Source organism: Ochotona curzoniae, unplaced genomic scaffold (genome assembly GCF_017591425.1).
Source record: "Ochotona curzoniae isolate NIBS_2020 unplaced genomic scaffold, NIBS_Ocur_1.0 contig_3819, whole genome shotgun sequence".
NCBI lineage: Eukaryota > Metazoa > Chordata > Mammalia > Lagomorpha > Ochotonidae > Ochotona > Ochotona curzoniae.
This window is the reverse complement of record NW_024466004.1, coordinates 3,806,888-3,831,307: the sequence shown is the minus strand read 5'-3', so window position 1 is coordinate 3,831,307 and position 24,420 is coordinate 3,806,888. Positions and strand designations below refer to the sequence as shown.

The following is a 24,420-nucleotide window of genomic DNA, read 5'->3' as shown; positions in this document are numbered from 1 at the left end:
TTTATTTGAAAGGTAAAATGGGTGGTGATGGGGGAAAGAGACAAAGAGGTCCTTCTCAAATGCTCATGGCAACCAGGGCTGGGCCAGGCAGAGGCCAAGAGTCTGCATCTCCACCACAGTCTCCCCATGACTGGAGGTCAAGTACATGGACCATCTTCTACTGCCTTCTTGGGCACATTAGCAGAGAGCTGGGACAGAAGCAAAGCAGCCAGGACTCAAATAGGCGTGCTTACAAGATGTCAGAGTTAGGTAGAGGCTTAAACTTCTATACTACAACACCAGCCCTGAGGAAACACTTTTAAATGAAGATTTAATGTTCATTTATTTCTAGGGAGTGATTTCACAATTACAATAAATAACCCCCACCAAAGAAGACCTTTGAGGATTATCTAGAAGGCAATGCAATAAAAGACTTGGAATGTCAAGAAGACTATAAATGAAGTCAAAATGACAGCAACCGATTCCTGTGCTCTGAGATAAAATTTCAGGTGACAGCAATATTTACGGATTTTTTTAAAGGGCCCTATCTCAAACAACCCATAAGTTGAAAACGGAAGAGAATAAGCTATCCCCTGAAAAACCACGGTCATTACATTTAAATGGAGGCACAGCACGATAGCCTAGTGGTTAAAGTCCTCGCCTTGAACATGCCAAGATCCCATATGGGTGCCAGTATAATCCCAGCAACCCCACGTCCCATCCAGCTCCCTGCTTGTGCCCTGGGAAAGCACTCAAGAACGGCCCAAAGCCTTGGGACTCTGTACCCGTGTGGGAGACCTGGAACAGCCTTCTGGCTCCTGGCTTCGGATTAGCTCAGCTCTAGCTGTTCCAGCCTCTTGGGAATGAACCATCGGACAGAAGATCTTCCTGTCACTCCTCCTCTCTTTAAAAAAAAAAGCAAAAAAGCAAAAAAGCAAAAAAGCAAGCAGTCTTTCCACCACAGACCACCTCTCTCTTTGGTGACTTCCAACTCCAGGCAAAGCATCCTGCCGTGTCCAGAGGCAGACATGTCAACAGCTGTGGCCCCTTAGTGGGCAAGTGCATCCCTGCTACTGCCCGAATGTTACAAAGCCCAATGGCCTCCCAGCATCTTACAGAAACCGTTTTTCCCTAAATCCAATTCCACAATTAAAGAGATCCTCTTGTTTCTTTTAATATCATATTTCACTTCCTTTCAACCCCTTTAATCAAGCCTTGCTTGGATCCCATTCACTCCCACACACTTCTATAGAGTTGTATCATTGGTGCTAAAACACAGTGGGGTGAAATTTTAAAAACACTGAGCTCAGGATATATTTGACAGACCTTAGTTTACAGTACACTGCTTCCCTTCCCAGTACTAAAGACTGATGCTCTGACATGGGTAATTCTTCCACTAGAACCTTAATGAATCTTGAGTCAGTATACTTTCTTAGCCACAGAGCTTGATAGCTTTCATAAACACATGCCTAAACCAAAACAAGAGAACAAGATAAAAGGATATAATCTGGTTAAAAAAAAAAACAATTAACAACCTAAATAAAGTAAATGCTCTAAGATGAACATCCTCTTTAAAGAACGCAACAGAAATTTCCTTGACAAAACTGCACTCCACTGACTATATCAACCTATGCTCTTGAAGGTTGAACTGACAACCCAGTATGTCAATGTTCTCAGGCAGCAGAGATTTTTCTTTTTATTGGAAAGTCAGATATACAGAGAGGAAGATCTTCCGTCCGATGATTCACTCCCCAAGTGACCACAAAAGCCTGGTTCCGTGCCAATCCAATGGCAGGAGCTAGGAACTTCCTCCAGGTCTCCCACACGAGTGCAGGGTCCCAAGGCTTTGGGCCGTCCTCAACTGCCTTCCCAGGCCACAAGCAGGGAGCTGGTTGGGAAGCGGAGCTGCCGGGATTAGAACTGTCACCCATATGTGATCCCAGCGCGTTCAAGGCAAGGACTTTAGCATCTATGCCACTGCGCCGGTTTATTATTTTCTAATAAACAGGTCCATTATCACTCCTACCTGTTGACCTGAACAGCCGAACACCATCTATCCTTCCTAAACCTAATGTACAATGATGCTTATTTTACTCATTTCTGTAATTAGATAATTTAACTATGACTGAAGTCAATAAATGTAAAAAGAAAACATTCATGTTGATCACTTTAAGTAGCAGTTGTTTTTTTTAATGGTATTAGTTTGGCCTAGCCAGTACAACTTCCTAGGAACAATCATTAAAACAAAAGAGTATGCACACTAAAGCATGAAGGGCAAATCCACATAAAATATTTGCAAGCTATCCCTCTGATACCCAAATTATATAACGACACAAAAATTCAATATAAAAAACTTTTCTAATGGTTAAAGGACCTGAAAAGATACATCTTTTTAAAAATACATAAAGTCCAATATATATGTGAAAAAAAATTCAGCAGCACTAATCATCAGGGATACACAAATTCAAAGCACAGTGAGGTTTCACCTCACACCTGTTACAATGGCTATTAATAAAAGCAAAACCTGAGAGATAAAAGTGGGCAAGGATATAGGAAAAAATAGAATCACTGTACACTATTGCTAAGTATGTAAGTTAACACAGAATGGAAAAAAGTAAACAGAAACTAAAAATGGAACTACCATCTATAACCCTGCATTTGCAGTCCTGCTATGTTGAAAAGAATCAAAATCAGTATGCTGAAGAAAGAGCGGCAAGACCATATTAACTGCAACTTTATTCACAGTAGCTGAGACACAGAGTCCACCTAAAAGGCTATGTATATATACACAATGAACACACCATTCGACCTTAAGAAAGGACATCTTTACACTATCAACATGGAGGCTATTATGCCAAGCAAAGAAAGACAAAATACCACACATCTAATCATTTGTGAAATCTAACTGTGGAACCCAAAGAAGGTGAGACTAGAATAGTGATTATCATAAGCTGGGGGCTGGAGGGATACTGGTCAAAGGATACACATTTCAACTAGGAAGGAAAATTAAGGAGATCTAGTGTATAACATGGTTATTACAGTAACAACAATGTACTGTATTCTTGAAAAGTACCAAGAAGAGATTGTGTCTTTACCACATACCAAGACCCAGGTGAGTATGTGATACAACTGTTGTCGAGCTTGATTCAGCCAATTCACAATGTTTACATATATTAAAAATATATGGTTTATGCCATCAGCATATACAGTTTTTTAAACTTATACTCATTTGAAAAGCAGAGTCAGACAAGAAGTGCCCATCCACTGCTTCATTCTCCCAAAGCCTGCAACAGCTAGAGACAGATGAGGCTGAGCCAGGAGCCCAACATCCAATGTGGGACGTATGTGGGCTGCAGAGTCCCAACTACTTGAACCATGACCTGCGACTTCCTAGGATACACACTATATATAAACAGAAAGCTGGAATTAGAAGTGAAGCCGGCAACACCACTCAAATCTAGACACTCCAATACAGGATGCCTGTGTCCCGATCAGTGTTTTCATCACTGCGCCCAACACACTACTCCAACAATACACCATTTCTGTCAAATTAATGAAACAAAAACTGGACATTAATTAATTCACAGACACTTAGGCACTAATGTGCTATTCCACAGAATGATTAAATAATTAGTCATTTTAAGTCAGCATGTGTTCTACAGTTACTGGCTCATACCTTTGTTATCCACATTTAAAAAATAAGGAAACAGAAGCACCAATTAATAACTTGAGTTCACACACTAGCATTAGGTACACAACCAGAAGACATATTCCTACTTTGCTATCACAGGCAATGTATGTTTTTGTGGCTTATGAAAAAACAGCATATGATTTTCTTTTTTTTTTTTTTAAAGATTTATTTTTATTATTTTTTCATTGGAAAGGCGGATATACAGAGAGGAGAGACAGAGAGGAAGATCTTCCGTCCGATGATTCACTCCCCAAGTGAGCGCAACGGGCCGATACTATGCCGATCCGAAGCCAGGAGCCTCTTTTGGGTCTCCCACAGGGGTGCAGGTTTCCAAAGCGTTGGGCCGTCCTCCACTGCTTTCCCAGGCCACAGGCAGGGAGCTGGAAGGGAAGCGGGGCTGCCGGGATTAGAACCGGCGCCCATATGGGATCCTGGGCGTGCAAGGCGAGGACCTTTAACCACTTGCGCCACCGCGCCGGGCCCAAAAACAGCATATGATTTTCAAATCACCTAGTATGTTTTAAAAAAAATAAAGGTCTTGGGCTCATTATTTGATGCGATTAAGCACATGTGTTTATTTGTTTGGATTTCCGTTATTTATGTTAGAGGCAAAGAGGAACAAATCACCTCCCCCTGCAATGATCAGGACAGGCTTGAGTTGAAGCAGAAACTGGTACCTTAATTCAGATGGGACATCAGGGGGTGCAGGAAACAGAGCTTATTTGTCAGCACAGCCTCTTTCTCCACAGATCAAGGTGCCTGCATATTGATTTATAATGATAAATACTAACAGCTAGGTGCTGAAATTAAATAATATCAAACTTTTTTAAAAGTCCTCCTTAGTAGACTATGCAGATTTTTCTCTGCCATCTTCTGAAGTACTAAATTGCAATCACGTATCACTGTAAAGTAAAAAATCAACTTTTCAAAAAAATCTAACTCATATTCTTATATATATATCCACAATAAAGTCCTAGGTAAATTCCTCTCCGAAACCACAAGTCTGAACTACTATGTAGTGAGTGAGGGTTATACCTAGGTATGCCCAGGTACAGGTACACAAACCCAAGGGAAACAAAACAAATGTTTTTTAAATTATACAACTTGGGAGGTTAGTTTTGTTTTGTTTTGTTTTTTAAGATTTATTTATTTTATTGGAAAGGCAGATATACAGAGAAGAGACAGAAAGGAAGATCTTCTGTCCAATAATTCACTGCCCAAGTGAGCGCAACGGCCGGTGCTGAGTGATCCAAAGCCAGGAGCCAGGAACTTCTTTCTGGCTCTCCCACACGGGTACAGAGTCCCAAAGCTTTGGGCTGTCCTCAACTGCCTTCTCAGGCCACAAGCAGGGAGCTGGATGGGAAGTGGAGCTGCTGGGACTAGAACCGGCTCCCAAATGGGATCCCGGCAGATCAAGGCAAGGACCTTAACCATTACGCTATCGCACCAGGCCCTGGGAGGTTAGTTTTAAAAAGGCATTCAATGCCATGGACACTTACACAATTAGCTAAAGGGTTACTGGAAAAAAAAAACAAGATACCCTATCAAAATTTCATCTTATAAATTTATTTACTAAATATAAAGCATTATCATTAGAAGGTGAGTTTTAAAACCAACCAAAATCATGCTTCAACACTATAAACTGCTAAATACTGAAATTAAAATAGACATGAGACAGCTGAATAGTAATCTACAGCCATTTTAAGGTGTATAGAACCTGGTTGTATATAAACTAATAATTGAAATGTCAATGTAGAAGTCATAAGATGTGGTTCAGAACTTGCATTCTTTTTTTTTTTTTCTCTTTTAACATATTGGTTACTCAATACCATGTCAACTAATTCCATAACGTTATAAATTGTTATTGATGTAATGTCAGGGCTTTTAATTGATCGGGATGATACTCTGCCAGCTCTACCTTCAGACCAGAGATGGTCTCCCCAAGAAACCGGTGAACTATCTGGACAATAAGATGCTGGACTTTATGCTTGGTAGATGCTTGTAACGAAACAATCTCAACTGGATTTGAACTGTGGTAACACAACAAGGAGGAGGAATCCACCATGGGGGGGAAAGGGCTGGGACGGGGAGGGGGGAATCCCAGTGCCTACAAAACTGTGTCACATAATGCAATGTAATCAAAAAAAAAAAGAGAGGGAAAAAAAGAAAGAAAAAAAGAAAATTTCATAATTATGATAATGCTCTTCCAAAATGTCTTACATTTAAAATTTAAGTCAGAAAAATTATTATTTAAATTACACTTTTCTTTTTAACTGAAATAAGATAGAGAATTTATTCATCTGACGTGAAAAATTCTACCTAAATAAGCCTAAAATAAATTTTCTGTGAATTATAGCACTTGTTCATTAAACAATGCATATTCAAAAACAACATGAAATAATAAACTTAGCATTTCAAAAGGTGTAAAAGAAACCAACCAAATGACAAACTTTGCAACAAAACGTAACAACCTGACATTATGTTCGCACTGAAGAAATTCACATTTTTTAAACTAACATATAAAGCTTTCCACATATTACGACTAAAAAGTATACAACCTCACCAGCACAAACAATCTAAAACAAGTAATAAGAAAACTAAAATAAAGAATAACTGATCCCAATTATCCTCTAAACCTCATTGATATGGAAAACACAAATAGTCAAGATAAAAGATGGCACTATTGTATAATAAGTTAAGCTACAGTCACAAGTTCAAGCTCTGGTCCAGCTGCTGGTTAATGGCCTGGGAAAAGCAGCAGAAGGCAGCCCAAGTGTGTGGGTCCCTGCACTCATATGGGCGAATCAGTAGTTTCTGACTCTGGACAGGCACAAGTCGGGTGGCTATGGCCACTGGAGGAGTGAAACAGCTGACAGAAGAGTATTGTATCTCTTCTCTTTCAAATTAAATAAATCTTTAAAAAAAAACAAGATAACTGTTTTAGAAGAGAGATAACAGCAAGTGGCAGTTTGACTCACTAGTTGGAACACTGGATGGGGGTGGAGGGCAGAGTTGGCATTGTGGCCTAGCAGCCTACAGAATCAACACCCTATAAAGGTACTATAGTACTCCCAGCTGCTCCACTTCCAAACCTGTTAAATTGCCTTGGAAAACAGGATGGCCCAAGTGCTCAGAACCCTGCATGCACATGGGAGAGCCAGAAAAAGCTCCCAAATCCTGGCTTCAGCCTTGCCTATTCCTGCACATTGCAGTTACTTGCGCAGCTAATCAGCAATGGAAATTATATTTGTCCAGTTGTGTGTGTAGTATTTGTGTCTGCAGCTCAAGTATTCAAAATTTGTAAAAGGTGGAAATGGATGCACAAGGATATGTCCATAAAGACTCATTACATACAATAATCACACACAAGAAACAACTAAATGCCAGTCAGCTGATGAATGGGTAGGTAAAATGTGGTATTATCTGCGGAATAAAATTCTAAGCAATAGAAGAGTCTGGACACATGGTTCAACACAAATAAAATTTTTTCAACTTAAAACAATAATTTTGGTGGAAACAATGGTATTACCCACTTTCCTGTAGTCCTTGACCCTTTGCACCCTAATCAACTAATTAAGACTATTTTTTTTAAAAAGGTAAAAAATTTTTTAAATTTTGGGCCTGGCAAGGTGGAGTTAACAGCTAAAGTCCTCGCCTTGCAAGCAAAGAGATCCCTTATGGGCACTGGTTCTAATCCCAGCACCCCCACTTCCCATCCAGCTCCCTTCTTGTCGCCTAGCAAAGAAGTCAAGGATGGCCCAAAGCCTTGGGACCCTGTGCCCATGAGGGAGACCCAAAAGAAGCTCCTGGCTTCAGATTGGCTCAGCTCTGGCCATTGTAGTCACTAGGGGAACAAATCATCAGACGGAAGATCTTCTTCTCTTGTCTCTCCCCTCTGTATATCTAACTTTGCAATAAAAATGAATAAATCTTTTTTAAAAATTTTAAAATTTTTGCTAATGTTTACACAGTTGAGAAGGATGCATGCTCATGTGGGCCACTGGTTAGCATGGGAAGGGTCAAGGAACAGGCAGAAGTAGATAAAACCATTGTTTCCAATTTTTCTTCTCCCTGTATCTGGGGAAAGGAGAGAAAAGGGGAGAAACCATATCCAGCATGCTAACTGCATCAGTACTGTTATGAGAGGAAAATTCTATATTCTAGGGGGAAAAAAATCAAGGCAAAATAAAAACTATATGAAAAAGAAAGTAAAAAAAAACAAAAAAGTAATACAACTCCTAGTACAGATTGCAGACAGGAAGTCAGATATTAAACTGACTTACAAAATTCTGTGAAAATTAAACAACTTTTACACAGAACAACCTACAACATCTTTATTTGCATATCCTGAAGGATATTTTTTAAACTTTTGTTTCTTTCTTTGAGAGAGCTCCCATCTAACAGTTCACTCCCCAAATACCAATGCCCAGGGATGGACTGAAGCTCAAGACAAAATTAGTTTATGCATTGCTCTATGGAATTTTTATTTGGAAATATAAAAACTATTTGGTGACAGAAAAATTTATCATGGGGCTGGCATTGTGGTATAACTGCTAAGTTACTGTTTGTGCCACAAACATTCCATATTGCATGTCAGTTCAAGTTCAACCTCTCTGTTTCCAATCAAGCTCTCTGCTAGTTTCCTTAGGAAGGCAGCAATGACCTGAGTAGTTGGACCTTTGCTAGTCACATGGGAGACCAGATGAAGGTTCTGGCTTCTGACTTCAATTCAGCCAAGACAAGGCTGTTGAAACCATTTGGATAGTGAAAGCAGCTACTGCAAGATAACCTTCACTCACCTACTCACTCATTGGATCTGACTGCCAAATAAATAATTATGTAAATCCTTAAACTATATAACAGAAAGGCATTTGGCCTACAGGTTAGGGAACTACATGCTAAATGCACCAAGTGCCTGGCTGAATTCAACACCCATCTCCTAAATCTAATTTCATGCTTAAGTAGACCCCAAGAGGTAATGGCTCAAGCAGCTGGTTCCCACTATGCATAGGAGACAGCAGGCTTATGTTGCTAGCTCCCAGCTTCAGCCCAACCCATGCCAGGTCTCTTGGGGATTGAACCCACAGAGGGGAACGCATGCTCTTGCTCTCTCTCAATAATTTAAAAAAAAAAGTTATTAGCAGTACATCCACTCCTACAAATATGCCCCAAAACAACTGAATTAAGAGCAGGTATTCAAACAAAATGTGTGTAAGCATACATGTGTACATTCATACAGAATATGAAAGAAATTTAAATGCCCACTGAGTGATAAAAGAATGGACAAACAAGTTTGGTATATTTATACAGAAAAACATTACAGATTCATTAATAAAATCATACTGCAGGGCCCAGCAAGATGGCCTAGCTGCTAAAGTCCTCGCCTTGAATGTGCCTGGGATCCCATATGGGCACCAATTCTAATCCCAGCAGACCCGCTTCCCATCCAGCTCCCTGCTTGTGGCCTGGGACAGCAGCTGAGCACGGTCCAAAGCTTTGGGACCCTGCACCTGCGTGGGAGACCTGGAGGAAGTTCCTGGCTCCTGGCTTTGGATCGCTCAGCACTGACCGTTGTGGTCACTTGGGAAGTGACTCTGGATGAAAGCTCTTCATCTCTATATGTATCTGACTTTGCAATAAAAATACATAAAATCTTTATTTTAAAAAAATCACACTGCAATGTATCCTGAAATTGTAATACCAAGTGAAAATAAACACATGTATGACTTCATTCATATGAGGCAGAATAGGTAAAATCGAGAGACAAAGAACAGATGAGCAGTTGCCAGGGTGTAAGAGTAAGCAGGAAATGAGTGTTCCACGAGTACAGATTTTCTTTTGAGAGTGATGAGAATGTGACTACTAACATCATGAATTGTCTACCAAATTAGACCTACATTGCCTGTGATGAATCTTTTATGGATTAACTCCAAGCAGCTGTGTACACAGATGCATTATACGGACACACACAAACACGACATCTGGCATGGAGTTTGACAAGCCCTTAATAATTTTCATATAAAGAACACAAGTAAATCCACTAAATATTTATGTGCCATGCACTGTGCTAAATGCTCTGAATAAAGCCAAAGACAAGGCAGTTTCACGGCAGTTATCACTACCAAGGCTATCAGTCATTAAGCAGGCAGCTATGGAGTATCCAACCCCTTTCTATCATTCTCCTTATTTTACTTTCAGATGTGAAAACTCTGTTTCATCCTTCCCTGGAGCATTATAGGATTCTCACTTTGTCATTTCAATCCCTTTAAATTCCAGTTTTCATTTTATATGGAGAAAATGTACATCCAAGCAGCCTCTGTTACTATTTCAAAGCAATTGGAAAATCCCAGAATCCACATTTCCACTGGGCTGAGACTTTCCAATATGCCTAATAATGATACTTTATGACCTAGAAGTTCCAATGAATTGGTACTAAGAAAACATTGATCTGCTTCAGTGGCACTGTAATTGGAATGGTGATTAAATGCATCATGTTAAATTTACCCAGGGCCTTTTCCAGTGTGGCAAATATAAAATGAGCTATCAGCATCACCAGAGCCTAAACTACTCTTTCTTTCCTTCTAAAATGATACTTCTCCTACAAGTCAAAGGTGTTACATTTTAGCTTTCCCATCAATAATTAGGTAACAAACAGTATACATCCATACAGGCTTCCACAGGATGTACACTGCCCAACATGGTTTATTGTATTTAGCAACTTGGGACAACCTTATGTATGTCACAGCAGTGCATTTGCACCACTATAGTTAATGGTCTGTCAGCATTTCCATTATAAAGCAATTTTCAAAGGTTTATTGCTCTGCTGAAGAATTTGCTCAGAGCTGAAATTTGGCATTCCAGAAAAGCAAAAACTGTAGCCTACAGTTGTTTATTTCTTTCCAAGTAGGCCAAGTAGTTTTTTTTTTTTTTAAGTTAATCTGGCCCTTTATTTCAGAATTTTCTCATACAATCCTTTGGGAATTTCCACAGAACAGAAACGTCACACTTCACACAGGGAAGATTGTCTGGTAATAGCAGCTAATAACTTGCAAAGCATAAAACATACATTCCACTTACCTATGGAAAACAATTTATAAAAGCAGACATATTTGTGATGCATTTTAACTTAAAAATTTTCTCCTCAGTTCTAATTATGATTACATGATTTACCCTTGAAGTATTTTCATTCTAGAATAATTTAAAAATTCTGATCAATTCATATTGTTTATTCTTCCCGCCAATCACAGCTAGTGCTGACAATGTAAAAGCTACCTACTCTTAATGCCATCTTCTTTAATTCCATTAGAAAAAAAAATAAGCACAGTCAGATAAAAGCAAAGTAGCAATAACAGTTACACACTAGCAATAACACTTATACACTATATAAAGGAGGCTCTGACAGTCATTCAGAAAATTCAAGAATGGGCTATCAACCCCTGAATGACAAAATTCTCTCACACACACACACACACACACACACACACACACACACACACACACAAAGACAAATTTGTGGTAACCTGACAGATGGGTATACTAGTGATAAACTTTAAAATTCTATTCTATCTCTGGAAATAGCTCTGATTGAAAACACATCAGAATGTGTGCATCAAAGAAAATACCCACTATTTTAGAACTCTGGGTTCTAATTTTTTTTTAAGATTTATTTATTTTTATTGGAAAAGTGGATCTACGGAGAGAAGTGACAAGGAGAAAGATCCTCCATCCATTGGTTCACTCCCCGAATGACAGCCTCAGTCGGGGCTGTGTCTATCCAAAGTTAGGAGCCAGAATTTGACCCCAGTGGGCCCGAAGCAATGGCGTAGTGGTTAAAGTCCTCGCATTAAACATGCCTGGTATCCCTTATGGGCACCAGTTCTAATCCTGGCAGTCCCACTTCCCATTCAGCTCATTGCCTGTGGCCTGGGAAAACAGTTGAGCATGGCCCAAAAAGCTTTGGGACCCTGCACCCGTGTGGAAGACCTGGAGGAAGCTCCTGGCTCCTGGCTTTGCATTGGCTCAGCTCCAGCCATTGCGGCCGTTTGGGGAGTGAAAGATCGATGGACCTCTTCCTTTCTGTATATCTACCTTCCCAATAAAAATAAAATAAACCTTAAAAAAATGCTTGTAGAAGCATATTTATTCTTCACAAAATACTAATACTTTTCCACAACGAAGACAAAACCCAGAATAACTGAGAAGCTGAGGCATCTGAGTAGTATATATAAATGTGTATTGCTTATACCAGACAGTAAAAGTGAAAGGTTGCCGTATTAAAAAAAAAAAAAAAACAAACTTGGAAACAGGTTGCCTCAGCATAACAGAGGTGTGACCTGAGACAGAGGATCTGCATTTTCCTATAATCTGCTTTGAAGTGCTTTCATTTTTAACATATTTCAGACATTACTTTTGTAAATACAAGGGGAATTTACAAAATTATGAAATTTTATATTAAATATACAAAGATGGTAACAAGTATCTCTGGTATCCGGGGAAGGAATAAAATTAGGTCAGTCTCACCAAATGGGGCCTTTTTCAAACTAATAATTTACAAACTGGAGAGATAAACAACTGTTCACAATTACTGAAGTATTCACACCATTTTTAAAAAGAATAAATTACAGTAAAAACACACACACACACACAACGAAATACTTCTTCATCAGAGCAGCTAAATTTAAAAGGCTGCCTGTAACAAGCAAGTATCACACTTAACAGGGAAATACCATTTTTTTCATGGCAGGATAAAGGGAAGGGTGTTAACTATTCCATCTACTAAACATTATTACCCTGGAGACCTTAGACAGTGAAAACAAGAAAACTCAAATAAGGATCATAAAGATTACAAATGTGGAGGTAATCCTGTCATTTTTTATACTTCACACAGCTGAACACACAGAACACACAAAGGAATCTATAAGCTATGAGGGCAAATGTCATTGATCATTAGGTCAAGAGATTAAAATTTTTTACACTCAAAGCAACATATAAGTAAAAAACAGAATTTGAATCACAGTGTTTACCAGAGCACCAAGACATCATATGCCAATTAACAAACCTAAAAGACGAAAATCACAGTGAAAACTGTAAAGGACTACTAAGAAACTAAGATTTACATAAATGGAAACACACACACTATACACTCACACTTGGAAGGTACGGTATTATAAAACTGACTGTTCTTTCCAAATCTACAAATTCAACAGAATTTTCATCAAATCTTCAGCAGTTTCTTTTTAATTGAAACAAACAGGTTGGCTTTAAAATAAATTCATATGGAAATTAAAGATGCAGAATAGCTAGGACAATCTTGAAGGACATTAAAAGTGGAGTTCTTTCTTATCCTACCAAATTATCAAGACATACCTGAAAATCACAGCCATAAAGACAATAAATATCAGTGATGAAAACACAGGAAAACAGACCAATAGATCCAAGTTCCAGACACATGCCCAAACATATCTGGGCACCTGAAACAGAACGCCTGTTGCAATGAACACATGAGACATTGCTGGAGAAAAGATAAATGAATCTGAAGACTTAGTTAGCCATTACAAAATTCGCAATGAAATATGGGGTTAGATGGTGAAGGGAAAAAAGCAAGATATGAATCAGAAAATTCTAAAAGGTTTATTAATACATACACAGGAGTGGTCTATGAAGGGAAATGAAGGCAGAAAAAAAAAGCATGAAGGGCCTGGGGTGGTAGCCTAGCAGTTAAAGGCCTCACCTTGCATATGCCAGGATCCCATATGGGCACCAGTTCTAATCCCAGCAGCCCCTCTCCCCATCCAGCTCCCTGCCTGTGGCCTGGAAAAGCAGTCGAATATGGCCCAAAGTCTTGGGACCCTAAACCCACATGGGAGACCCAGAAGAGGCTAATGGCTTTAGATTGGCTCCGCTCCAGCCACTGCTCCCACTTGGGGTGAATCAATGGACAAAACGTTTTTCTATCCTCCTCCTCTGTATATCTAACTTTGCAATTTAAAAAAAAATCTTCAAAAAAGTATAAAATATTTTCAAAAGTGAATAAACATGTAAATTCACTAATCCAAAAAGGTCAATGAACTGAAGCACAAAAATCATTGTATAAAACTATACCAAGATAGACCATTTAACAACATCCCTAAAACTGGTAATACAGATCAAATCTTAAAAACATTAAGAGGAGGTGACATTTCGTACAGCAGCAAGATACCACTAGGGACACTCCGATCCCCGCATCAGAGAGCCTGGGCTCCATTTCCAATCTGAGTTTCCTGCTAATACTATCACCAGAAGGCAGAGCTTGCTATTGGCTCAAGTACTGAGCCCTTGCTAACAACCTGGTGCTCTGATGAGCTCTAGCTTCAACCTAACCCAGCCCTGCATATTGAGGGTATTTGTAAAGTGAACAAACAGATAGAAGATCGCAGTCTTTCTCTTGCCTGTGTTCCTCTGCCTTTTAAATAAGCACCTAAACATTTATTTTTAAAAAGTCATTATGACTTGAGCAGGACCCTCAGATCATGCCCCACCCCACATCAGGGACCTGGGGTAGGTGGGCATGAAGGAAACAAAGTAGAATTAATAGCCTTACCCACTTTCCTGTAGCCCTTGAACCTTTTTAACTATGTAACAATTACCAAAACTATACTTTAAAAAAAGAAGATATAAATAAATAACTATCATTACGTACAAGAGAAAGTATGTAAGGATAGCTGCAGATTTCTACTTGAAACAACACATGCTAAAAGGCAGTGGATCAACATCATCAGAAGCTTTTTTAAAACCTAGAATTTTTGGGCCCGGCGCAGTGGCGCAAGTGGTTAAGTCCTCGCCTTGCACGCCCGGGATCTCATATGGGCGCCGGTTCTAATCCCGGCAGTCCCGCTTCCCTTCCAGCTCCCTGCCTGTGGCCTGGGAAAGCAGTCGAGGACAGCCCAAAGCTTTGGGAACCTGCACCCGCGTGGGAGACCCGGAAGAGGCTCCTGGCTTCGGATCGGCATAGTATCGGCCCGTTGCGGCTCACTTGGGGAGTGAATCATCGGACGGAAGATCTTCCTCTCTGTCTCTCCTCTCTGTATATCCGCCTTTCCAATAAAAAATAATAAAAATAAATCTTTAAAAAAAAAAAAAAAACCTAGAATTTTTGGGTCCGGCATGATAGTCTAGTGGCTAAAGTCCTCACCTTGCATGAGCCAGGATCCCATATGCACACTGGTTTGTATCCCAGCTGCTCCACTTACCATCCAGCTCCCTGACTTTGGCCTGGGAAAGCAGTCAAGGACGGTCCAAAGTCTTGGGACCCTAAACCCACATGGGAGACCTGGAAGAAGGTCTCGATTCTGGTTCCTGACTTCGGATCAGCTCAGCTCTGGCCTTTGCGGTCACTTGGGGAGTGAATCATCGGACTGAGGATCTTCCTCTCTTTTTTCCTCTCTACTGTATACATAAATCTTTAAAAAGCTAAAGCAACATTTCATCAGAAGACCTGCACCACATGAAATGTTAAAATAACTATTTCAAGAGTAGGAAAACTATTCCAATAAAAATATGGACCTACAAAAAGGAATGAAGACCACTGAGTACACAAGCATTTCTAATTATCCTGAGCTACTTTAAAAATGTCTCAGCAAAGACTAGTAGTACCGCAGTACGGGTTTATAAAAAGTACATGTAACATTAACACAAAGTTGAGATTAGAACAAAAGTTAAGAACTTACACCAAACACAACGGCCAAATGTTGTGAGCTAAAGATAAAAGTGACCACTGAAGTAACACAGTAAAAAGTTACACTCAGGGAGTGGGCATTTCCACACAGCAGTCAAGATGCTGTTTGGACATCAGCATCCCATATTCCCAGTGCCGGAGTCCAAACTCCCAGCTGACTTTCAGAAGAGCCTCCTGCTAATGCGTGCATGGGAGACAGCAGTTGAGGGCTAAAACACTTTCACTTCTGAAAGCCACACCTTGGAATTCTGGGCTCCTCACTTGGGCCTGATCCAGTCCCCAATGCTGTGAGCTGTTGTGTGTGTCTGCGCACACACTCACGCTGGCTTCTTCTCTCTATTCTATCCTCACTCTCTGGCTCTGTCTTTCAAATAAATCTAAAGCAATAAACCAAATATCTTACACCAAGATCCCTTTTCCCAGCTTGAGAAAGTTGCCTTCTTGCTTCTACCATGGAATGGAATGAGATTTTATCACTTGGTGAGGTGGGGGGTACTTCGTGAGGTGTGGGTTTTTTTTTCCACTTTATTGACCTTATGGATTACAATAACAACTATTTTAAATTAAATCACCCTTAAGACTCCTGAGAGAATATCAACTGACCTTGTTTTATAATTCTTTTCTTTTAAAGGCTTAATCTGTAACTGTGGAGGATTTTTACATCCATGTTCATAAGAAATACTGGAATGTAGATTCCTGTGTTATCTTAGGTCTTGGTATCTGTGTTAACAAGGACCTCATGACTTGGGACACACTTTCGTATCATGTGTATGCATCTGCATGAAGAACTGTCATTAACCCTTCTTTAAACGACTGGTAGATCCCATCTAAACTCAAGCTTCCTTCGTGCGCAGCAGTTTGATCACTGCTTTAATCTCTTTTCACTAGTTACCAGTCTACTCAGATTTCTTCTTGAGTCAGTTTTGGCATTTTCACTCTAAGATTCTGTCCACCAAAGTTATCTAATAGGTTGGCACACAATCTGTTCACTGTAATGTTATTTAATCTTCTATTTGTGTAAACTCAATGATGTTTCTTCTACTTCAACTAATCTGAGCGTCTTCCATCTTGTCAATCTGTCAATTTCGCTGATCTGTCAAATAACTAGCTTTAGATTTCAATGATTTCCTCTGTTGTTGTTTTTTTTTAGCCCCCTATTTCCTTCATTATTAATATTTTATTATTTCCTGCCTTTTATAGGCTAAAAGTATACTTTGCGTTTTGTTCCAATGTCTTAAGATGGAAGGGAACTAATTTGAGATCTTTCTTCTCTTGTAATACAGACATTTACTGATATAAATCCCTTTACGCACTATGTTGGCTGCATTCCATTTATTTTGATGTTATAACTACATCTTCACCTCTGATAAAGTAGTTTTTGATTTGCCTTTTGATTTTTTTCCCTTTGATTTGCCAGTATTTATGAATTTGTTGTTTCATGTCAAATTTCTGAGTTCCTTAAATTTCTTGATTTCTAACTTCATATATCAGAGAACAAAATTTTATTGTTTATAAAAATATATATCATCATGTATATGTTTATATTTATTAAAATTTGTTTTATGGCCTAGTATATGGGTGTACCCAGGAAAGTATCCCATTGCACTGAAGAACAATTTGCAATCCACTATCAGGTAAGATATAGCACAGATTTCATCAGCTCTAACTTACAGCGTTGTCTTCTCCACCCCTTTGATATACTCTACTACTACCCATTACTAAAAATAAAGCACTAAAATATCCAATATTATTGGTGAATGGTAAATTCTGGCTGAAAGTATTTTGGTGCTGTATTATGTGAAAAATGTAAATGCTAAGTGACTAAACAAAATATTGTTCCACACAGTAAAATATTCCACCACCAAAAAAAGAGAACTGATCTCATGCATGCCACAGCATAGAACACTGAATATACTACATGAAAGAAGTTCTTCACAAAATACTACAAATTACATGATTTCACTTATAAGTAAAGTGATATAATTACGTGATTTCACATAGAAATAAAAGTAGTGCTGAAGACGGGGGAAGGAGGAAGAATGGTGGTGAAAGGACACAAGGGACAGCTGAAGCACACAGGGTTTTCTTTTTGTGGTGATGAAAATGTTTGCTCAGTGGCTACAAGCCTTTGTTTTCCAGAGTTCTAAAAAAAGTCTGCTCTAAGAGTTTCTGTTTATTGCTCGATGTTTTTTCTGAAGTTCCCTGGTCCACTATCTGGCTAAAGTCATTCTGATTTACTGTTATAATAACTGGAAACTGCAGCAGGCATTTTAGCCTAATGGTTAAGATGCCTGTATGCCACAATAGAGTACTGGGATTCAACTTCAGGCAGACCCTGGAAGACAGCAGAGGTGGCTAAAGTAACTAGCTTCCTGCCACAGCAGCAGGCCTGGAGGACTCAGTCTTCACTGTACCTGAACACCGACTCCTACATGACCCCCAAAGTCAAAAATATCAGCAACCACATATACAAATATCTCTAATTTAATAACAGAGACTTAAAACCCAAATAATAGCAGCAAATACTCAAATAACCGTTGGGAAAATACACATGTGTAAATTACTCAACTTCAGAATGACTTCAGCAAAGTAACGCTTACATGTATTGTCTACTGGGATACAAATATAGGAGATAAATAGATTCTTGCTATTATGAGCAAGCACACGGATGTTTTAAAAATTCCTCAATCAAATACTAAAAGCAAGCAGTAACGTAACAAAATACAAAGCCTACTTGTTCAAATGAAATATTAGAAATATTGTGAAGATGATGAATGAAACATGTCTTAACATGCCAAATCACTTCAATTTTCTAACATGGTTGCAAAAGTAATCAGAAAAAAAAAATCAAGGTTTAAGACATATTGTGTAGCTTCTCAAAATGAAACACTGAAAGTAGTAAAATATATATCATTCAAAAAAAGACTGCAAGGACAAGAACAGTTTTCTATTTTCTTAGGCTAATTAAAGACTGGCTAGTTATTAAATCATGGCACAACCCAACTACACTCCAGTCCACAGCAATAGTGCCCAACGGCATACTCTCAGAATCAAAAGGCTTGATTCTGATGTCAAGGCTTTTGTTTTCTTCCTTCACCATTTTGAACTGTGTAACACAATAAAGTAAGCTAACAAATTCAATGTCTTGGATGCTCAGGCTAAGTTCTCTTCTCAACACTGCAGGCATCATTAGTAACTAACATACCTGGCACTCCTCCTTCCTTCTAACCAAACCCCTATTTACTTCGGGAGACTGGGCAAGCACCACAGAAAATCAAAACTGGCAGAAACCATTAATGGTAATCCACTGTCTCTCTGCCATCAACTTGTAAAGATATGGCTAGAAAACACAGTTTAAAAAATCAGATACAAAAAAAGTTTTCTGGGGATTTCAAACAGCAGAAGTTACTAGAGTTGCCAAGTCTATATTTTTATTGCCTAAAAAATACAGAAAACAAACAAAAAGATCCCCTTTTTGTCACATTCATTCTTCCTTCCTGCTTCAGACATCCTGGGAGAGTGGCAGGGAACAAGAACACCATTTTAAGGTGTTACTTTGTAAACCTAAGGGGGAAGGACAAACCACATGCAGCTGCTGAGCCCACCCCAAAAATGCCAAGTCCAGACTTTTGGTTAAGTGAAATAATAAACTGCTGCCAGTCTGCTACTAGTACATAATGCTGAGCACAGATACAGAGCAACGTTCAAATGTATGGTCATAGCATTGTAACTAAGAAACAACTACTCTGCAATGAACTAAAATTGTTTTAAAAAAAAAAAAGTCTTTCACCACATGGTAGGAAAGGATTCATTTAGCCACTTTTAGCTAAGTACTATATCACTTAAAACAAAACAATCCAAAACAACCAGGAACTCAACCCATGCAAGTCCTTTTTTATCTTCACCTATGTTAAAGGTAACCGTTTTCCAAATAACAAAACATACAAGGTAAAATTTAAAAGTAGAAATTACTCTGAGTTGGTGAACAGCGTTTGGCCTATCTAATCATAAATACAAGAATGTCATCACACTGTGGAAAAGTGGGAAATGAACTCATACAAGAAGGCTCAATCCACATACACTCCAAATAACACGAAAAATTTTAAGCTTTTACAGAATAAGGCATAAGTGATTAAACCATTATGCATTCCTGCCAATAATGCCATAATTATGCAACTACATTTCAGATGCTAATTCTCTTTAGAATAGAGTATTATCTGACTTCATTAAACTAGCTCAGAGCTCTGCTGAGCTGATCTCTTAGTATGTGAGCTATGTGACAACTCAAATTTGCAAGACCAGCTTTAACGAAAGTTAAGCAGGGTACAATGAGAATCTATTAAAACTTTCTAAAATCACAATCTATAAAAAGCTTAACAAAACTCCAATATAAGAAAGCAAAAAAAAAAAAAAATTTACAGCCATAGACTTAGATATTTACCAGAAGGATAACACAATTAAGAACTTAAGGTTCCACCCTATAGCATCATTATTTAGCAAAATGATTTGAGAGTCTATGAATATCTTCTTAGTACAGTCAAAAATGGCACTGAGTCATATATATCAACATATTTAAAAACTCAACTATATGGGCCCAGCGGCGTGGCCTAGCAGCTAAAGTCCTCGCCTTGAACTTCTGGAAACCCATATGGGCACTGGTTCTAATCCTGGCAGCTCCACTTCCATCCAGCTCCCTGCTTGTGGCCTGGAAAAGCAGTTGAGGATGACCCAAAGCCTTGGGACTTTGCACCCGTGTAGGAGACCTGGAGGAAGTTCCTGGATCCTGGCTCTGGATCGGCTCAGCACCGGCCATTGTGGTCACTTGGGGAGTGAATCAGTGGACGGAAGATCTTCCTCTCTGTCTCTCCTCCTCTCTGTATATCTCACTTTCCAATAAAAATAAAATAAATATTTTGTAAAAAAAAAAAAAACTCAACTATACAATCTAAGTAGAACTAAATAATAATTTTATACTCATAGTTCTATTGGCTTACATCTTGGAAAAAATCTCTTCTCATCAGAAAATACAACTTGAGGTGGCTTTTCTTCCTTTTATGATAAATTCAATTCTAAACATTCTCTAAGTTTCAATTTGTAACATAATAATTATATTACTTTATATTATACATTATTATATTATCTTAAATATTTTATTGAATAACTTAATTTAAAGCAAATGCTTTATGTGGTACAAAAGTATGAATGATTTTTATTTTGAAATGAAGTCATGATTAACACAAATTCTTTACAAAAGACCACAACAAATGTATTTTTTAAACTAAGAAGTTAACTCTGATGCACTTCTTCAAGATAATTATTTCTATTACTCTTTAATTCCACTGTTTCCACATCCAAGAACAAAATTAATACCTAGAATGTATACCTATATTTAAAACGAATTTCAGAGGTTTTTTTTCACTACACATACATACTTTCTATTTCATTAAACACTGTTCTGCTTTCCAATGTTCAGTGATTGGATAAATTACCAAATTACGGGAGAGCATAATATATAACTTATGACTTCTTCATAAGAACATCCACCCATAATATAAAATTTCTTGTACCATATGCAGGGATACTCATGCACATATACTAAGCTACCTTCTTAAATATTAAAACATAATAGTTTTATTGAACAAGTGCACTAAAAAGATCAGCCTGAGATCCAACAGAGGTTCTTTCTATGACCTGCTGTGAAAATTTTCTCTGATTAAAAGTCACCAGCCTTGGGGGCGGGCCTGGCTGCACAGGTGGTGGCATCCACTGGCATTGATTGTAGACTGGAGGGCGGAATCAGTTGGGTTGAATTAGGCTTCACACACCCAATGATGTGTAAGAGATCTCCCTGGGATATGCGACAAACTGGCCCAGTCCACTGCACATGCTGGCAGACACAGGAATCAGAGCTGTGGGCCGGTCCAATGAGGGTTATCAGGGGTCGCTCTAACAGGGCTGCAGCTCCTCCTGGTGTACATGAGGACTAAGTGTGTGGTGGTGGGTAGAACTGGTATGGGTCACAGCATCCACTGCTTTGCAGAGAGAGCAGGACAGACCAAATTATCAACTACCCCAGTGAAACTTGGACAGCAAACTTCTGGGAGAATGGAGACTCTGAAGTGGACAAAGTCAGCCAACTGACCTTGGAAAAATTTCCTCATATCTGGAGCCGTGATAGCAACAGCATCTCAAACCTATGGAAATTACCGGAACAAAACCTTCAGGACACGCTCCCCAACAGGGACTTGGGATGACACTGGGTGCTGGGGAGACTGGGCGTGGCCTCTCCCACTGTATTATCCACCAACGCCCCCCACCTGCCACCCCCAGCTACAGGAAGAAGAAAAACAAAATCTGTAAACATTCTCTTGCCCACTTTACCCTGGTCCTTAACCCTTCCCACTCTTATCAATTATATAAACATTAAGAAATAAAAAATTTTAAATGAGATATTCCAGCATAAAAATGATTTTAAAAATTTATTTCCAGGGCCCCAGTGCCGTGGCCTAGCGGCTAAAGTCGCCACCCTGAATGTGCCAGGATCCCATATGGGTGCCGGTTCTAGTCCCGGCAGCTCCAATACCATCCAGCTCTCTGCTTGCAGTCTGGGAAAGCAGCTAAGGACAGCCTAGAGCATTGGGACCCTGCACCTGCGTGGGAGACCTAGAAAGAGGTTTCTGGCTCCTGGCTTTGGATCGGCGCAGCACCGGCTGTTGTAGTCACTTGGGGAGTGAATCATCGGATAGAAGATCTTTCTGTCTCTCTTCCTCTCTGTATAGCTGACTTTGCAATAAAACTAAATAAATCTTTTAAAAACATTTTATTTCCAACAGCATATTTTAAATAAACTGCAATTATTAACCAAAAATGATTTTTTTCACCAGTCCTGCTTAGACAACTTGTACAACGTTAGCAATTCAGCCTTTCAGATCAACCAAGTTCTAATAAATCAAGCTTACACTTTTCTTTGAGAGGCATAATCACAGAGGGCACCCACATGCGCTCCCCAAATCCCTGCAACAGCTGAAACCGAGTCACAGGCTGCAGAAAGGGACTGAGGGTGCCCACAATCCAGATCCCCCACGTAGTGACAGGAACACCATTATTTGGACCATCATTACTATTTCCAGGGTCTGCAATTCAGGGAAGCTTGAGTCAGGAGCCAGGTCCAGGGCTCCAACGCTGGGACAATGACTGTGCTAACTGTTCAGGCATCTTAACTAGTAGGTTGAACCACCGTCACAAGCTCCGGTCAGGAATCTGAGGCTCAGAGACCCTAGATGAGTTTGTCTAAGATCACATGATTCCTCAGCTGAAATCTAGTCTTGGTTTATTCATTCTGTCTGGCTATAGGCCTCAGAGTTGAATATCAGCATATTCTCTGACCTAAAAAATTTGTTTAGCTGCTTGTGCTCAAAATTAGATTTTTTCTATTCTCTTCCCCCCCAAAAAAATCAAAGAACTATATACTCAATTAAGTACTGTATTTTACTCAATTCTTAAAGATTAAACTTCTTGAAAACTGTCTTCAGATCTACAATTATATCCTTTAAGAATTAACACATACAAAAGCCAACTATAAACCCTTTATTGAGTTTTTATATTCATATCAATCCTGCAAAGCAGGTAATACTTGAGTTTTGGAGAAGTCATTTAGAGCTGTAAAGCTCCTGAGCATACTAAACTAAGTTTCTTCAACAATATGGCCACCCACCCCTTGTTTCCCTAATCCTGCCTCTGAAAAATGTGCTAGTCATTTCTGCCACCCAAAAACATCCACGGTCCTCCAGAGATGATTGGTCACCAAAGAAATCTTCCTTCCTTGTTGAGGAATAAACACAGGGAAAAAACAAACCCCAAACATCCCATCAAATTAAATATGAACTACAGAGACACAGAATTTCTACTAAGAAATTCTCAAACTGGTCAACTAGCTCCTTTTCTTCCTTACATATAATCCAGCATGGGACCTGGGCTATTATAGTATAGTCCTGGCCCTCTAATGGCAAAGAGGGAGAATAAGGCACAGACTCTGCACCAAACCCGTGGGGAGCTGACAAGAGAGCACTCACACTGAGGCTGGGGGGGTCTCTCGGTGACATGAGTTATACTTTCTCTGCTTTTCCTCTCCAGGAACGGAGCCAAGAGACTCATCCAGAAAACCAAGACTTCCAATCTTTCAAGTACCAAAGGCTCTGGACCTGGCAGTCCTAACCCAAACAAGTCTCCTCCGCCCCTGGGCAAAGAAGGAAAGGAATGAGTGGGCTTTACCAGACTTCTGGTTTCACCACTTTTCTGCAATAATCTGAAGAACTTGGGGTTAAGACCCATCCCATTCTGATAGGGAGAAGAAATAAGAAAAACTGCTAGTATAACCAGCATAACTAAACCCAAGCACAACCATGGTCATTTCTACTTCAGGGGAATAGAATGACATACATAATGACATACATAATGTAACATAAAAGTAACATACATAAAGTAACATACATAAAAGTGACATGAGTACACTTTAAAAGGTTCATAATAAAGATAAGTTTATTTTGGTACCACAATATGAAACCTATGCACTGATGGAGTCTTCAAAAAGTTGATGGAATGCACATTACTAAAAAAAAAAAAAAAACTATGCATCAATTTCCAAAATGTCTGCACCAAAATAAATTTACCTTTAATTCCATTTTTTCAAGAAATTTTTGAAATAATTTTGTACTTTTGCTAATGCAGGCCCTGCAATACCCAGACCACAGAACAAATGCCCTAATATCACAGCTATCTTCACACTAGCTACGGATAAGAGAAGGCAGAAAATCCAACACTGGAAACACTGTTTCTAAAGCAATGAAATTAAATTGGCCACTAGAAGTAAACTAAAAGTAATATACTGCCTTAACAACATATCACTTGCTACCCCCTAAACTCCAATGTCCTATAGTCTCCACATGATTGACTTCGCACAGGGACTTCTGTGGGTTCGCAGTTCTTTTTACCACCTACTAGCATACAGAAGAATAAAAAGCTAGAAAGAAAACCAAGG

The 24,420-nt window shown here is 39.1% G+C and overlaps 1 protein-coding gene and 1 long non-coding RNA gene across 3 annotated transcripts in view; both read right to left on the bottom strand.

The window, feature by feature from the left end:
- The window catches only part of ZFAND3 (zinc finger AN1-type containing 3), a 242,605-nt gene that overhangs the window by 166,007 nt on the left and 52,178 nt on the right, over positions 1–24,420 (bottom strand). The gene's annotated exons all lie outside the window — the stretch shown is intronic.
- LOC121158545 lies at positions 14,355–14,839 on the bottom strand. The gene is made up of 2 exons (XR_005884195.1): positions 14,793–14,839; positions 14,355–14,442 (listed from the first exon to the last, which is right to left on the bottom strand). It is a non-coding gene; the product is annotated as an uncharacterized LOC121158545 (long non-coding RNA).